Genomic DNA, 17,376 nt, shown 5'->3' with positions numbered 1-17,376 from the left:
TAATTTTAGGTAAGCATAATTGCATGGATATCTCAAAGCAAGGAGGCAAATCATTCACATAGGGCCCAATCCTATCCAACTTTCCAGCACTGATGCAGCTGTGCCATCAAGGCGCGCACTGCATCCTGTAGTGGAGGGGCAGCCATGGACGCTTCCTCAAGATAAGGGAACATCTGTTCCCTTACCTTGGGGCTGCATCACTGCTACATCAGTGCTGGAAAGTTGGATAGGATTGGACTCATGGTCATCTGAGAGCACAAGGGAATATGTGCTCAACTATATGTTAATATGCACATTTGCAACCACCAGGGGTGTAGTCTAGGAGGAGCAGAGCTCTAGGAGCTTTCCTACAGCAGGAATTGGGATGTCATTAAGCTTGAGAACTCAGGTACTGCTTTTCAAAGGACATTGGCCATAAAGAAGCATCAAGTTCAGCAGGAGACAAACTGAGAAACTTGCCTAGGGGCACTGTCTTTTCCAAGGGCTGCCTAAAAGACAATATTTAGCTCCTATTACATTTAGGTAACAATCCTTTCCAAATTTACCTGGGAGTAAGTTCTACTGAACACAGTGAAACTTACCTCTGACTAAACCTGGCTAGCACTCACATATACTGTACCTTTATCTAAGTTTTAATTCCATTTTTTAGTCTTTATACATTTGATTTAAACTACAGTATTACAACCCACTCCAAGAATCTGGAATGAAATGAGTTAGATTTTTAAATATAGAAAATTTCAAAAGTAGGAATAAGTGGCAAGAGAACAAAACTCTAATAGAAAATTATTATTGTTTTTCTTCTTATTATTATTATTACATAGTCTTAGAGAGATGGGGTTGGTTCATGATGAGGTCTTACACTTCAGAGTTTACCACTACACCACTGACAACCACTCTGCATGAAAGATTTTTAGCACTATCCACCATGGACAGCGCCTCTAAGAAACAGCTGCTCTGTCTACATGAAATTTTTATCTGTTAATTTTTTTAAACACACTTCAGTATTCTGTTCTCCAGGATTTTTCCTTGGAACCTATAGGCAGAAATTTCCTTCATAACAAAACATGATACTTTCAGAAATCTAGGAAGAAGTTGGGGGGGAAAAAATCATACAAGAAGATCAGTTTTACCCCATATATAATTATTTACATTACAACATCCTAGAAATAAAAACAAAAGCAGAACTCCTTGTTAACAGAGGAGTTAAGAACAAAGCTTTCACATGACTAAACTTGGTGTGAGAACTTTAAGAGAGGAACTTGCAGAAAAATTCTGCATAACCAAAAATTCTATATAACCAAAACCACTACAGGCAGTGTGTGGTACCTGGCTAGATGTAAGATGATACTGATATAAAATGTTGAATTGTCTGATGGTTGATATAAAATGTTGAATTGAATTCAAGCTAGTTCTGGAGGGGTCTGCATTGGTATAATCTGAGGAGGATTAGGATGTACATGTTCATCTACATTCACTTGTCAAGAACCCCGATTATGTGGTGCATTCTGTTATCTCCCATGGCTCTCTTGGTATGCAGCACCACACAGTCATCCCACCTTCCAATTATTCAGTTGTTTCAGAGTAGTGGGAGACTTGTGGGCAGTTACCAAGTTTATATCCCAGTCCTAACCAACTTTTCAGCACAATGCAACCCCAACATCAGGGAACAAATGTTCTCTTACCTTGAGGAAGCTTCCATGACTGCTTCCCCACCACAGAAAGCAGTGCACACCCTGTTGGCATAGCTGTATTGATGCTGGAAAGTTAGTTAGGATTAGGCTATTACTGACATTCAGAGCACCTTGGAGTTCTTTTATTCTTTTTGCACCACTTTTCAACAACTTCACAAAGGGTGAAGTGAATAATCTTCAGAGGGATTATTGGGCCAGATCAAGTCCCTTGCCCAGGACTGTTGCAAACATGCGGTAAGGCATGTCTATGATGACATGGGAGTCAGTGCAACTGGTGCAAGGACATGCCCCGGCCCATAGAGGCCAGATCCAGCTTCCACAGCACCACAAAAAGGTAAGGTTGCACCAGCAGAGGATGGCTATTGTGGAGGGTTGGGAGAGCAGAACTGGGGCATTTCAGGGCAGAGAAGTGTCAGTGGGCAGGCTGGACCTGGGAGAGGGGTGGGACTGGCCTGATCCTCACCCAAGCACCTCCTTACACCGGGCTGCTCTGATCTACACCAGTGATTTCGCTGTTGCAGATCTGAGTAGCCCCGTTGTGGTGGCTAGGGCATTACTCAGGGCAAGGGGACATAAATCCCCTTGCAACTCAGAGTAGCACTTCATATACCTCAAACCCTGTGCTGAATACAGTGCAGCCTGCCTGCCTACCTGTTCTAGTGCAGGTCAGAATTAGGCTGAAAGTGACTTACATAGCCAAGTAAATGTAGAAAAATGATTCACAATGGAGACACCAACAGCTGCCACTGGAAAATATGATATGAAAGCAAAGAGGGATGGTTGCTCTCCCCTTGGTAAATATAAAGAGAACTACCATTTAAAAAGTGCTTCTGCTCACTTAGCAGGGGGCATTATAGGTCTTCTAGTTTGATTTCTGTTGCTGGGAAGCTCTTAGCATATCGTCAGAAAACAATTCTTTTGTAAACAGCCCCCAAAAATAGGAGACAACCACTAACATCCACCCATAAAACAGTTCTGTTCAATGCAAATACAATCAAACAAATTCCATTTTGTTCCATAACATTAGTTGGTTTGGTGGATCAAGAAAACTTGGTGGAAACAAGTCGGTGGGTAAGGAGAATGTGGTCATTCAATCTTGGCTTGGCATAGTAGCACGTATTTGTATCAATATACTGTAATTGGAGAGATGAGGGACAGAAAATGCTACCATAGGGTCAGCATCATTAATTGGAAAGCCCCCAAACTACAGAAGTCCTTGTCGCAAGTTAATAGATCAATACTGGGCTGTACATTCAAGATATGTACAGTATTCATTTGATCCTGTCTTCTCCCTTATGCTCCAGTTATTTGAAATCCTAGTTATCCAAAAGTACTCTTTATTCTTTATTTATGTCCTTTAACATAAGAACATAAGAACATAAGAACAGCCCCACTGGATCAGGCCATAGGCCCATCTAGTCCAGCTTCCTGTATCTCACAGCGGCCCACCAAATGCCCCAGGGAGCACACCAGATAACAAGAGACCTCATCCTGGTGCTCTCCCCTACATCTGGCATTCTGACTTAACCCATTCCTAAAATCAGGAGGTTGCGCATACACATCATGGCTTGTACCCCATAATGGATTTTATTTTACTTTAATGGACTTTATTTTACTGGACTTTATTTTACATAATGGACTTTATTTTACTAAAGTTTAATTGGTGTGTCTTCATCAGAACAATTCATAAGAAATTATATATCAGTAGCATGATCAATTTCTGCTGTGTCCAGGGTTTGGGACTTGGCTGGTTTGTGAATGGGCCAATTTTTGCCATGGAAGATTTAGTAGAGGGCATAGTGGATTAGGCTGGAAGGGAAGCTGCTTGAGGATTTGCTGCTTGCTATGAGGAACAGAGGAAGTTACCCTATCCAAAATAGGAACATTGGTCCATTTAGCTCCAAATTTTCAACAGACTGAAACCCTGGACAGCTGCTTCCAGATAGAATTCTTCCTCTCTACCCTACCTATAGATGCCAGAGATAGAATTTGGGACCTTCTTGATGAAAAACAGGTGCTCTACAACTGAGCAATGACCTGTTCTTGGCCTCCATTCACTAGCTGATTCAGTAATCCACAAAGTCTCTGCTTGCACAGATTAAATGCTAATGTTCATTTGCCAGAACTCTTAGTTGGTTGAGAGTTCACAAGCTTGGGGATGTCTGACCTTTTTGGTTAGGCACTTGAAATGCATAGGTGTCCATCCACCTGCTCATAAGCTTCCACAGTTTCTTTCCACTGAATAGCAGCTGTACAACAAAGCTGAATTTGTCCTGAAAGTTGCTTTTAGCATCCTGGTACACAACAAATATACAATAAAGGAGGAGTGCCTTTGAGAATGCACACAGTGGCTCTTGCCATTGAGTAAATACACTCACCTTCCTCCCCTAAAAAAGGGAAAGAGCTTCCAGGGTAGAGTCTTTGAAATGGAATTCTTACAGCTCACATTTTAGAAATAGAGCAGTGATGATTCAGAGAGAATCTCATTCAGAGAGAATGCCAGAGGTCTGTAAGGCCCCATGTATGTTTCAGAGAAAGTACAAGTTATAATCTACGTGCAGATACATGACTGAACCCTAAGCCATGAGCTACGAAAATGTAAGAATTAGCTGCCATTATCAGACCATGGAACATCAAATCCAACATCCTAACACAGGCCAACCAGATGACCTTAAGAAGCTCAAAATATACGCATCACAGTGGCCACCCTCCATTTGTCTACAGCATCTGGTAATGCGTCTGTCTCTTGTTGCCTTGAAACATGGAAGCTCCATTTTGCTATCATGGCTAATAGCCACTGATATATTTTTTTAAAGGACTAGACAAATGAATGGAGGATAAGTCTATCTAAGCTATTATTTGATGCTCACACCTCTATAGAGCAAACTCCATTTTCCTAGCATTCATTACCACTTAAAGAGCTGCACTTATTAAAATGCAAATAAGAAACACCAAACTACATTGGGATTGCACCCCTTGTGATAAAAAGTTTTTTTTCTTTAGGAAATCTATAACTTTTGAGGAAGGAGTGGTTGTTCATTGAGCAAGACTGCAGTGCAGCTCCCAGGAAGTTCCACTCTCTGGTTCAAGACAACCATGGCTTCAGATCCAGATGTTATGTAGTCTGGTTATAACACGCCCTCAACCTTCTCATTCTGTTTCTTGGTTTAGAGACATTACCTAGGTTATGGCTACAAAGATTAATTGTTCCATCCTGTGATGGGGATTAGGATGTGCCAACTGCAGTGACAATGGCCACTCTTATCTGTATCCTGTGCATTCATATACATGCAAGGCTGACCCACCTATGACCAAGACTGACTCAGGTCATACTGACTCAGTCCCACCTCTGTCTGCTAATTTGCCTCCACTGTTGAAAAAGAACTCCCTGGACTGAAAAAGGGAGACACTTTATCCTTCCTTTTCCAGTTCCAGAATGGAAGGAGCAGAGAATGGCACATCGCCCAGATTTGAGGGGGGGGGGCAGAATTTAGCATGCCACCTCAGGAGCCAGGAGGTCTTGAACCAGCCCTCATGCATGTCTCTGGACGGCCACCCATTTTTTGAGTTGAAAGCAAGCCTTTCCTCTTTCCACATTTGCCAATTGGGTTTGCTCCTGGGCACATCTGTGCAATTACAAGGTGTCCCAGGAGCAACCTCACTGGTTGTTGTGCAGCCACTCTACTCTAAAACTCTAGTAAGAAAATATAAAACACTGCCTGACACTATATTTCTGACTAGAGTTCTAGAGTTCTGCCATGACTTGCACAGCAAGTTCCTGCAGGGGCAGATTGCACATGGTCCACAAGTGGTGCCACTCCTGCTATTATCCGCATAGATGCAGATAATTTCCTACAAGGTAGGATGTTTATGTTTTGTATAGATTACAAATTGACTAGTTATGACACTGGAAAAATGTACTTGCCCAGGAAGTTGTTTATAATTATTAAGAGTATTTATGTTGCTTTTTAACAAAAAAATTCACAAAGTGGTTTTCAGACAAAAATCCAATAACTGAATGGCTCCCTGTCCCAAAAGGGCTGACAAACTAAAAAAGATGCAGAAGAACACCAGCAGACAGCCACTAGAAAAGACACAATGCCAGGGTGAAAAACAATAGTTATTCTTCCCCTGCTAAATATATTGTGACCAAGACTCTTTCCCCAATTAGCACAGGGTGTGTACATGTATTTTATTTTTTTAATGCAGCATCAAGCAGAAGTCTCATTTTAAAACTTTAAGAAAATTTAAATTAAAACATTCTACAAACAGGATCCAAAAATTGATATTGCAAAGTAGATATGAGGTTTATGGGTTGGAGAGGCAGAACAGAAGGGGGAGGGGTATCAACTTTATTTTTTCTCAGGAAAGCTTCTTATTGCTGTTTTCTTTTGTATGAAAAAGCTCCCTTCAGAGCTGGCTTCTATATTGCTCTCCTTGCTGCTGCTGTTTTGCTGCAGTGAGTAATATGGACCAGGGCAGAGGGTCTATATCAATCTAGCAAAGCAGAAAAATGAATGAAAATTGAATTCCCTTGGGAGAAGGAGGAGGAGGAGGTAGAGCTATGCTTCAGACAGAAAGATAAATCAAAGGATGCTGGGGAGGAGGAAGAATGATGAACCAGATCCCAGTCGCAATGGAATAATTAGGGGAACAGGTTGGAAAGGCAAAAAGGGGGGAGGGGTAGCAGAGACATGGGGAAAGGCAGCTATGACTGCATGTCAAAGAATGGTAGGGCACATTTCCACAGAAGACTCCATAATCCTGGTGAAATAATGTATTGATGCTGCACTGGAATCATAGGAAGATGCTGGCCACCAAAGAAGGTAAGACAAGGCATAGTGCATGTGTTTCTGCCCTCATTTAATTATGGAAGAGAAAGATTGCAACAAGACATTCTCCCTACATATTGGAGATATATTTCTCAGCTGGCCCTCGAGAAAAAGGGCTTTCCTGGGAGAGAGAGAGAGAGAGAGAGTGTGTGTGTGAAATAAATGCGCATTTATTAAGGCAATCCTGACATCCCTGCTTGAGGTCAGATTTCTGTTACCCCAACATTTTAAGTGACCTTTAAGGTTCCATTTGGTGCCCCTTTTCAGAGACAGACGGGCACCTCCCCCATTGACTTAGCCTGGTGACATTCCCTACCCCCCATTTACCCCATTTTATCACCATCTGCTCCCTTCAGTAGCAATGTTCTTCTAGCTATTAGAATGCAAAATGAGAAATGTGATATGGAGGAGAGAATCCACAAGATATCTTGCAAAATGGAGTGGCTGGCAATGGAGTGGCCTTCCAGAGCTAGAGACCTGCTAAATGTTGAATGAATGTTCGGACTCAGAAGAGCAAGATCCCCATCCTATCACCATAAACCAAGAAGAGACTTCCCTTCCAGACAGACATCAGGTTGAGATGAAACTACATTCATGTATCCATGGTCATATTCTGTGAGTATGGTGATAGCAACTAGCCGAGCCTACTTTAACACAGACCAAGTTTGCAATCCGACACCTCCTTACCTGGGACCAAGCCCTATAGAACACAATGGGCACAATCCAGTGCCCATTGACCATAAATGTCAGTGCTTTCCAGCACTGGTATGTGTGCTGCATCCTGCAGTTGGGAAGCACTCACAGAGGCCTCCTAAAAGTAAGGGAATGTTTGTTCCCTTACCTCAGAGCTGCACTGCTCTTATGGCAGTGCTGGAAAGCACTGACATAAGGGGTTAGGATTGCGCCCAGTGTGTCTTACTTCTGAGTAAACATGGATAGGATTGTGCTGTTAGGCTTACCTTTCATGAATTCTTATATCAATGGTTATAAGCCACACTAGCTAAGAATGGAACTTCCTATATAATTCTGAATACCAGATGCTAGGAAAAGCAACAGCAGAGAGATGTTGCCTTCACGCCCTGTCTATGAGCTTCCTAGAACCACCTGGATGGTCACTGTTGAAAACCGAATGACACCAAGATGGTGTCTATGGTTCAGGAAAAAACAAACAAAAAATTATTCTTAAGAGGAAATCAGAATGGTTTTGAAGAAGTTATGTAATCAATAGAATATTTATTTTTATTTATTCATATACTAATTTATATCCCACTTTATCTCCCAAGTGGACATTCAAAGCATTTCAAAATATGTGAAGACAACTGTATTTTATGTTTTTTCTGCTTTATTTCATTGTTGTTTAGTGGATGAACAAGAGGAAACAGTGAAATTAGCAAGTGTATGGGGCTAGAAATGTGTGTACCACAGAGAAATGCACTTCTGAAAAATTTTCAGGACATCTTCACAACCATTTTTTTCTTCTTCAAAAGCACACAAGCTGAAGAAACAAAGTTCTGCACAAGATACTACTGTACATCAGGCAAAAACTGCCAGTGTTTCAAGCCCTCAGCCTTCTAAAGCATTTTTGCCTTGCTATTTTACTTATGGTACAATCCTATGCACATTTACTCAGAAGTCCATCCCATAGGTACTTTTAAAGACAATGGTAAACTTTTAAGTATGCGTAAGAGACCCAGCATTTATTAGACCCTGAAGAGTAAGAAGATGAACAAGTTGGGCATTTAATTATACACGAAAAGAAAAAAATGGGACAGAACTATTTATTCCCAGTCTCCCCAACCGATCCTTTTATAATTTGATGTTATCCATCATTCATAGCCACCCATGTCCAAAAAGCAATGCAAGTCAGTGAAATTGGAAAAACATACATAAATGTCCTCAAAGCTTAAGAAATTTTTTGGCTACATTAATTCATTCTCTCAGAAAAGAAAAAAAGGGACTTTACAGCACAATTCTATGCATGCCCACTCAGAAGTAAATCCTAATGAATTCAATTAAATTTACTCCCAGGTAAATATGTACAGGATGCAACCCTAATGCATTATCATCAATAATGCCTTCAAATGTGCATATCCCGATTCTGAGCTCTCTTTTGTAACCTAGAGGACTAAAATATTTTTTAAGCAGTAAAAAGGGAGATTCTAATTTCAAAATGCAAGGTGTTTAAAATTTAACATCACTGTTAAAAATATGAAAAATATGGGAGTATCTGTATGTGCCACTGTGAATTTAATTCGTCTACATTTTGTTTAAAAGGGACTCCACACTTAGCAGAAGCAGCAAGACTACACTCATTATTGGATGGGCTCCTGAGCTTTCTGAGCAGGTACACAGGAGAGACATTTTTGATAGGCAATGCTTCTTCCAACCCCACCACACTATGACTAGATAAGTAACATCCAGCAATGTTTCCCCTTTGTGCAAATTAAAAGCACTGTATCCCATAAATAATCTAGCAACCCGAAAAACCTTGTTTGTCCTAGTGGAACCCCCTTCTGGTTTTCATAGCTACGGCCTACTGATGTGATCATCTGGAGAAATTTGCAGTATCACGCAGCACTGAGAGACAGTGTAGCGCACAGGACAAAGTGTTAGTATAGGTGGCAGGTATGCCTACCACCTGCATAGCTGATCTGAAGCTCACCAAGTGGCCTTGAGTGTTATCTCTCACCTACCCTATCTTGTAGGAATGTTGTAAGGGTAAAATTCCTGTATTCCTGTCCCTTGGAAGAAGAATGGAATACAAAATGTGACAAATATGTAGATATGGTTCAGACCAGAACAAAGTGCTCTACTCCATTTGTCAGACTTTAATTCATTGTTGTCCATTCAAAGATGACTATTGGTGTACAGTTGTAGTTCATAGATATCTTTCCCACTTTGATCAATAAATTGACACTCTCTTCTAAACAGTGCTCTCCTAAGCCACACCAAACCTAATGGCAACACTGATAGATGCACAGAAGAACTCGACAGCAGTATCACTCTGCAACTGGCAGAATCATTAAAGCACTTCACTTAAAGAGGGCCTTTGCTTTAAAGAAACTGAACAAATCAAGAACTGTAAGCCTTGGGAGGAAGACAGGATTACTACAAGGAACACAAACAAATTAAGCAAAGTCAGTTTGGAGGTACAGAAACTAATATATTCTGGCTTTTCTGTACCAAACTACCAAGTTATACTCTACTGTTCAGGGATACCTATTGCATCCTGAATTCCAGAACAGGAGGCAAAACACTTACGTCTCCAAAAATGCAGCTTGTTCTTTTTCAGTGTACAAGGATATATTTAGAGTGTTTTATTTCATCAGGTAGGAAGCAAATGTTTTACATTCTGCAATGGATGCAGATTTTCTTCCTTAAAATAGCCTCTATTTTTCTTTATAAGAGAGGACTATGTAAGGTTTGCAGTTACAGGCCAACAGAAACATGGGATACAATCTGCAGAAGAATCTCCTATGCAAGCCTCACAAAAATGGAATGGGAACTGCACAAATGCACTACTGTACTCAGCTCCTGAACAGTTTCCATTCATTACAATAGGGCTTGTGCAGGAGAACTTCCTGATGGGTCATACCCATAAGGATTCACAGAGATATAAGAATGGCTGTACTTACCAGAGTTAAAAAGAAGACAGGACTCTGATTTCAAGACACGTTGAAGAAGTTTACCTGAAACTAATGAAGCACATTTGTACTGTCTGACATCTAATCTCCCTCCATCCCTTGGGCTGGGCCTTTTTCTTTTAGGATAAATAATAGATGGATGGATGGATGGATGGATGAATGAATGGAGAGGAAGGAGTCCCAAACTTAAAAGGAACCAGAAAGTGAAAGGGGAAGAGATGAAGGGTGTGCAGGTTTCCTGCAGAGAAGGTACTGTGATCCCCACAGTGCAGTGCTGAGAAAGTGGCTCTGTGGGTCAGTAGAGGAGAGGAGGAGGAGGAGGGGGTGATGGTGGAAAACAACCTCAGAGAAAATTAAATTGCACTTGAGGCAAATTCTATTAGGGAATAGAGACTGTCTCTCAACAGCCTGCGTCCATTTAGGTAATTAGCTGCAGGATAGGAATTGCCATCTTGGAGTTGCTCTCCCTGCTTCAGGCAAGTTTATTTTGACTCACCACCTGGGGTTGGCATGTTCCAGTTTCCTGCCTGGCTCCAGAGAGCAGAATCTTGCTTCACCCCCAGCAGGTCCCACATATAACAAGTCCAGTTGGCCCTGGTTCAGAAGATCAGGTCACTGCTCCTGTTCTACTAGGGAGCATAGAGGCTAACAAGCCTACACATGTCTGAAGTAAGTCTAATTGAATCAATGGGACTTACTCCCAGGTATGCGTGAATAGGACTGAAGCCTTACAATGATCGTGCATTGTACACTTGAGATGAAACTTGGGCATACATTTCAAATTCAGTTTTGCAGTTGGAAAGGTTGAAAGATTTGATTTGGAACTCTAGCACTGGGAGTGGTCATCATACACAAGAGAAATGTTTTCCACAAGCAGGTCCCTTATCCAAAAATACCTCTTTGAAAGGCAGACAGTGGCCTGGCTTAGAGACCTCGGGCTACTTGTGGGCCATAGCCCAGCAAGAGGAGGGACGTTGGGCTGCCAGCTGGAGAGGGAAAGAAAGCCCCCTCCTGTGGGAGCCCCCTTCTGGGGTAGTCGTGGATAAGAGCAAACTTCCTTTGCAAATATCTTAGAATTTCCTATCTCCCTCCAAGTGTACCTTGGAATACCACCAACAGTTTCTATCTGTCCCGGATGTTTATGACACAGAACATAAAATAGACACAGAACATAAAATAGATCAGAAAATTATTATGAAGCAAGTTGTATTAAAACTTTAAATATTTTAAATTATTATTTTAAATTATTTAAAACTTTAAATATTTTAAATTAAAATTTTTAAATCAAATTATTTTAAATTAAAATAAAACTTTAAATTTTATTAAACTTTAAATATTTTAAACTTTAAATATTTTAAATTATTATTATGAAGCAAGTTCAGCATCTGGCCTGGATGCCTTTAAAAGGGGATTGGACAAGTTTCTGGAGGAAAAATCCATTATGGGGTACAAGCCATGATGTGTATGTGCCACCTCCTGATTTTAGAAATGGGCTATGTCAGAATGCCAATGCAAGGGAGGGCACCAGGATGAGGTCTCTTGTTATCTGGTGTGCTCCCAGGGGCATTTGGTGGGCCGCTGTGAGATACAGGAAGCTGGAATAGATGGGCCTATGGCCTGATCCAGTGGGGCTGTTCTTATGTTCTTATGAGTGTTGTGGAACACTCTGGAAATGCAACCCTGGAAATGCAGGTTCAAATGCCTGCTTGTCGATAAAACTGATTAGATGAGCTTGGGACAATCACTGTCAGTGGACCCTTGTAACTAATGGGGAGGCAGGATTACCTGGGAGACCTTTTGCCATGGCCCTGAGTTACAGGGTTGAAATAACTGCAGTTTCTCACATCCTGCAAAGGGAGCCTGGCTGGTTTGTCCTGCCTACATCCCCCTGTAGGAAATGTGTTGGGTTAGTGCAAAACACTTTCATTTTTAAAGTCCTCTCCCCCACTTGCAGGGGTCCTCTGCCTCATGTCCTCTTCAGTGTGCACAAGTCCTGACTTGCCAGAGTCCCTGTGTTTGGACAGGCTGCACAGAATATCCCACCTTTGGCCAGGTGCACCCCTTCACATTAGTGTGTGGCAGTGATGAGATAAATGGCACCTGGGTTTTGCTTGCGGTGCCTCTCTTTAAGGCACAGGAGCCTCCACAGATCTGAATAGAGCAAAACTATAGCCCCCTGGCTATCTGGCTTGTGAGGTTCCCTTACTTGGGAGGGGTGCCGCCTTTTTTTCTGGCACAGTTCCTGTGCCTTTAAAGGCAGTGGTCAGAAGTGAAGGAGCTGCTGCTTTCCCCATCCCATCTCCCTGGGAGGAAAAAACTTTCAGCTGCTTAAGCCATTTCTGCCCAATGTAGCATATACGCAACGGGAACCAAATACGTACACCTGTGGGCTGGGCAAAAATGGGTTAATGTAGGTCAAGAAGGTAGCAAAGACACTGGGTCAGCAAAAAAGGTAGCAGTCATTTTTTTTTCCTGTCATAGCCCCTTATGCTATCTTTTATGTGACAGACCTCCTGTGTTCCTAGAGACACTTGATAGCATTCATGTCAGGAATGCTAAGAGCGTCTACTTTTCCTAGCATAGAGATATAGTGATAGGGAAAAGTGGCACCAGCTACATTTCTGCAAGTCATCTAGTTTTTAAGGGCTTGGGAGCCCCACCAGAAAAAAATGAAGGCAACACTAGTTCTGCCATTCTCCTGGTCCCATCTTTTTACTCCATGTCTCTACCAATCATGGTTTGTGTGCTCTGTCATTTTTTTCCTGCTTCCTTCAGCACTTGGGTTCTCAGCCAACATCCTTTGCTATTTAGCACTATTGTGTCTCCCCTGATGGTGTAGTACCACTATATGTTTCTGATGGTAACTGTTCAACAGACAAAGCACACGCCTCTAGCTCCCAAACTTCATTATATGATGGTGCAGTATTTTGACACTAAGGTTGCAGGTGTTTTCACTAGTCTTGCTCATGTGACTGTATTGTGGCATGCAGAAATTTGTGATGTTTTTTCCACCCCTTTATCTTTATGTCAGGAAAAACTTGACTTACTAAATTTCTACACATCTGGCACAGCAGCAGCATTTAAAACAACAACACATTTAACATCATTGCACTTCTGGTTTTCTTTCTTGGGTCAGTTCCTTCAGGCCACTTCACACATGATGAATTTCTTGCATTTCTTGCATTGTATTTTGCCTCTTGACAAGGTCTTAGGTTGAGATAGGCTATGCGACAGAACCAAAGGAAACAGTTTCATATTTCCTGCAGATATATGTGTGAGTGGTTGAGCCTGCTCTGGGTCTTTCCAGTGACTTGTAAACAAATAATCACGTTATTAGGAGAAGTCTGCTGCGTACTGTTCTCACAAATTCATAGCCAAATTGTTCCCCCCCACACCTATTTACAGTGGGGAGCAAGCCTAGCAGGCCAACATTAAAGTCATGTCTCGCTTTGGCCCTAAGATGGCCTTGTGTGTGTGTGCCCTGCTTGTGGTTCTGCTGAGGGCACATTTTTGCCCAAGGCCATCTGTTATCCTACAAAGGGGTATTTTTTCCCCTTTCAAAGTGTGATCAGCAATCCAGTAAAAGCATAACAGACTATGCAACAGAGCTCCATAATAATTCATTCACCAAATACTGACATCAATGATCACTTAGACAGCCTTCTCTGAGATTGCCCAGGTAAACTGGTCATCAGAGACAGTCCTCAACTACAGGAGTGGCATCTGTGTGGTCAGTATATATCTCAGTATGGTTATACAGTATATGGTTGCCAGAACTTGAAATAAAAAACCTGGTACTTGGGCAGATCTGAGGACAGAACTGAACATTTTTTTGGCAGCAGACAATGCTTTTAAGACACACACAGAGAGAGAGAGAGAGAGAGAGAGAGAGAGAGAGAGAGAGAGAGAGAGCCAAACACCAGCCTGCCTTGTTCCTTATTTTTCTGGCAACTGGTTCAAAACCAAATGAAAATCAGCCAGGTTGTCCCCTCCACTCCCCAGTAACTGAACTTTATTCTCCAGTCTATTTCTGAGGTTCCTTTCTTTCACCAGGTTTGGTCAAGATTTTCTTGTTGCAATTAAAAAATTGCATAAAATCTCTGTATATATACTAAAACAAATACTGTTTATACTGTTTTTAACAATATATTTAAGAAATATATTTTGTTATAAATATAAATATATTTTATATAATTTATAATATTTTATTTTATAAAATATAAATATATTTTAACAAATATATATATTGTTAAATATATATATACACGCACAATATGGGAGGTAGTCAAGGGGGGGCCCCTCAAGATAAGGGCATGTTTGTTACCTTACCTTGGGCCTGCATTGCGACTAGCAGCCCAATCCTAGGCTGCCTGGGGCGCCCAGCCTTGGTGGCGCAGAGAACGGCTGCCGCCGGATCCTGCACGCCTCGGGCTAACACAGGCAGCACCTCGGGAGAAGGGGACTTTCGTTCTCTTCTCCCAGGTAAGGGAAGCAGCCCTGCAATGGGGCTACTTACTTTACCGCCGACCAAAAGTTCAGCAGTAAAGGTGTCCCTGGCCCCTCCCCACTCCCGCTTACTGTGCTGCGGCTCGGCCGTCCGTGAGACCAACAAACAGTGGAGGTTGGGCGCCTGCCCCACACTAGTCCAGTGCTAACACAGGCGGTAGCCCGGCAGTGAGGCTCGCAAACGTGCCTTATGACACGTTTGCAACAGTGTGCAGTGGCATGAAGCCGCGGCACCGAGCCCAGGATTGGGATCTAGGCCTTCTAGGTTAGGACTGTGCCCTATGTTTAATAACCACTTCAGTACTTTTTTTCTTCAATATCTTGCCACATTGTTTTTATATTGCATTCACATAACAACACCAGCTATGAATGGTGGATTACTTTACATCTCTCAGCTTTTGGTTAGGATCCAGACCACTTGAACTTCATAGGTACAGCAGTACTTTCATCTGGTTAGGAACTGAAGCATGGACAAAAATAAGAAATGGATAAATGTCAAAGCATAGCCTTATTTAGTTTACAAAATTTATTTTGACCAGTGAAAAAAGTGAATATCTAACTAAATAACACATGCAAATGCATGCAAAGCCTAAATAAACAGAAATAAGAGAAAAATAAACATAAGAACGTTGACAAATGTCATGGAAGGTTGGATGAAACTGGACAAAAGAGGAAAGCTAAATTTGAAATGCAATTGACTAAATTTGAAAAGCAACTGAAAACAGCTGAAGGAGCAAAGGGATTAAAGTCAAGTGGATGAAAGTCAAGGTATGCCCATATGTGAGGAAAGGAGAGCTGCTGACTTCTCTCTCCTGCTCCTCTACCATGGCAGGTCCCTTCCTATTGCAATAAATTGAGAAAATCAGAATGTCTTGGAGTTCCATTTGCAGGTTTAGCCAGGGTGAGCCCATCCATGAGGCCAAATGAGGTGACCACCTCAGGCAGCAGTTTGGTCCACTTACCGTTATTGCTCTTTGTTCTCATCCCACTCCCTGGCCTGCAAAATAAAGAGGGGGGGGGGGTGGAACAGGAAAGGAGACACTTCAGCCTGCTACTCTCTTCCATACTTCCTCTCTGTCTCCTTCTTTCTTTTCCAATCAAGTGAGTATGAGAAACGGAGGCGGGAACATGACCAGGTAAGGAGAGGCCTCATTTGACACACTGCATCAGGTGCCAGGAAGTCTTGGGCTGGCCCTGGGTGTAGCATTAGGGATCAGCATGGTCGGACACCATTCTGAATTATTTTTCAGTGAAGTGGGCTACCACTGTCAACTACCCCTCACTGCTGCCAACACCTTGCTAAGAATGTTCATGTTAGTGGTGAGAAAGATCAGCAGCTAGTTGTGGCCACAGCACTACTTGCCTTTCATTTACTTGCCTTCTCCTTCTGGACAGTGATGGGGATTGGACCTAGGCTTCCTGATTACCCAGCAGGAAGACTAACCACCCAACCCACCAACCCAACTACCCAACCCACTCATTCATGAGCAATAGTTTTGAATCCATGCTCTGAGGAATCTTCTGTTTTGTAAGGAATTCATCAAAGAGAAGATCAATAATGGTGGACAGTTTCCTTGAAAGAATCACCAGTCTACCACTCCTGCCTCGTGCAGAACATAAGAAAGTATTGGGTGTGCTCTTCCGCCTCCTCTTGGTTGTGAAGTAATGGTAAGACCCAAAAGGCCTAGCCAGCGTGCTGTAGAAAATGCCCTAGAATTCTCTGCAGCGCATAGGGTTCTGTGGCAAAAGTTCAGGATTTCTTTGGCAGACAAATCAATGCAGAAAGTCTTATTGGAAGAGAAAGAGTTTGGAAACTACTGTTACCTGGGCTTGAGAGTGTCAGTATTATTGGCGGAATAAAGTTTAATCAGCTGAACTGTGGTTTGTAGTCACCAGAGTATAATGAGATGCAAGTCTGTGGTATAGATAAAAATGGAAACACCATCGTACAAAATAAAAGAGGTGCTGTCATTGCTTTGTGTGCATAACACTGGAAGGAAAGATGGAGGCAGAAATAAACACATTGACTCTGAATTGCAACATAGGTGCTGCAGCACTGCTCAGCCTAACAACCCTATGTGGTTATTTTTAATGCAAACTTTATAGAAATATTAAAATGTATGAGAGCAGTGAGAGCTTAGGAAGAAAAGGGGGGAACCATTTCTTGGAATTCCACCCTGTTTTATTTTAACATTTTATTGATCTTTTTCTGCTGTACAGTAGCTGGCATTTGTCTTGTTCTTGGGGTCTCATCAGTAGCTAGCAAAGGAGTGCATGAGGAAAAAAATTGGCATGCTTTGGGGAGCATGCCACTGCCTGCACTTTTTGGAGGAGGAGAAGAGACAGGTCGTGTGTGTGTGTGTACACACCCTGAATCCCATGGAACACAGTTAATAATGTGTGATCCCCCTTGGCTGCTCATGACATAGACATCACTCGAAGGGTAGAAAATAAGTGAATTCAAAATTCATTAGAAACAGATATTAATCTCCTGGTGAGCTCTTGATCATGTTATGTGCTATTTTCTACATTTAAAGCTGTTTGGTATATGCCAGGACATAGCATGGGGGAGTGGGGAAAATTTTAATTCATCTCTAAGACAAAATTTTAATTCATCTCTAAGACAACAAAAATTCATCAGGGACAATCCTGGTGCCTTTCTCATGCGGAATAGTTTCAAGAAAGTGAAGTTAAAAATGTGGC

The sequence above is a fragment of the Tiliqua scincoides genome, chromosome 4 (assembly GCF_035046505.1).
Source record: "Tiliqua scincoides isolate rTilSci1 chromosome 4, rTilSci1.hap2, whole genome shotgun sequence".
NCBI classification, from domain to species: domain Eukaryota; kingdom Metazoa; phylum Chordata; class Lepidosauria; order Squamata; family Scincidae; genus Tiliqua; species Tiliqua scincoides.
The sequence above is the reverse complement of the archived record's forward strand: the minus strand, read 5'-3'. Positions refer to the sequence as shown.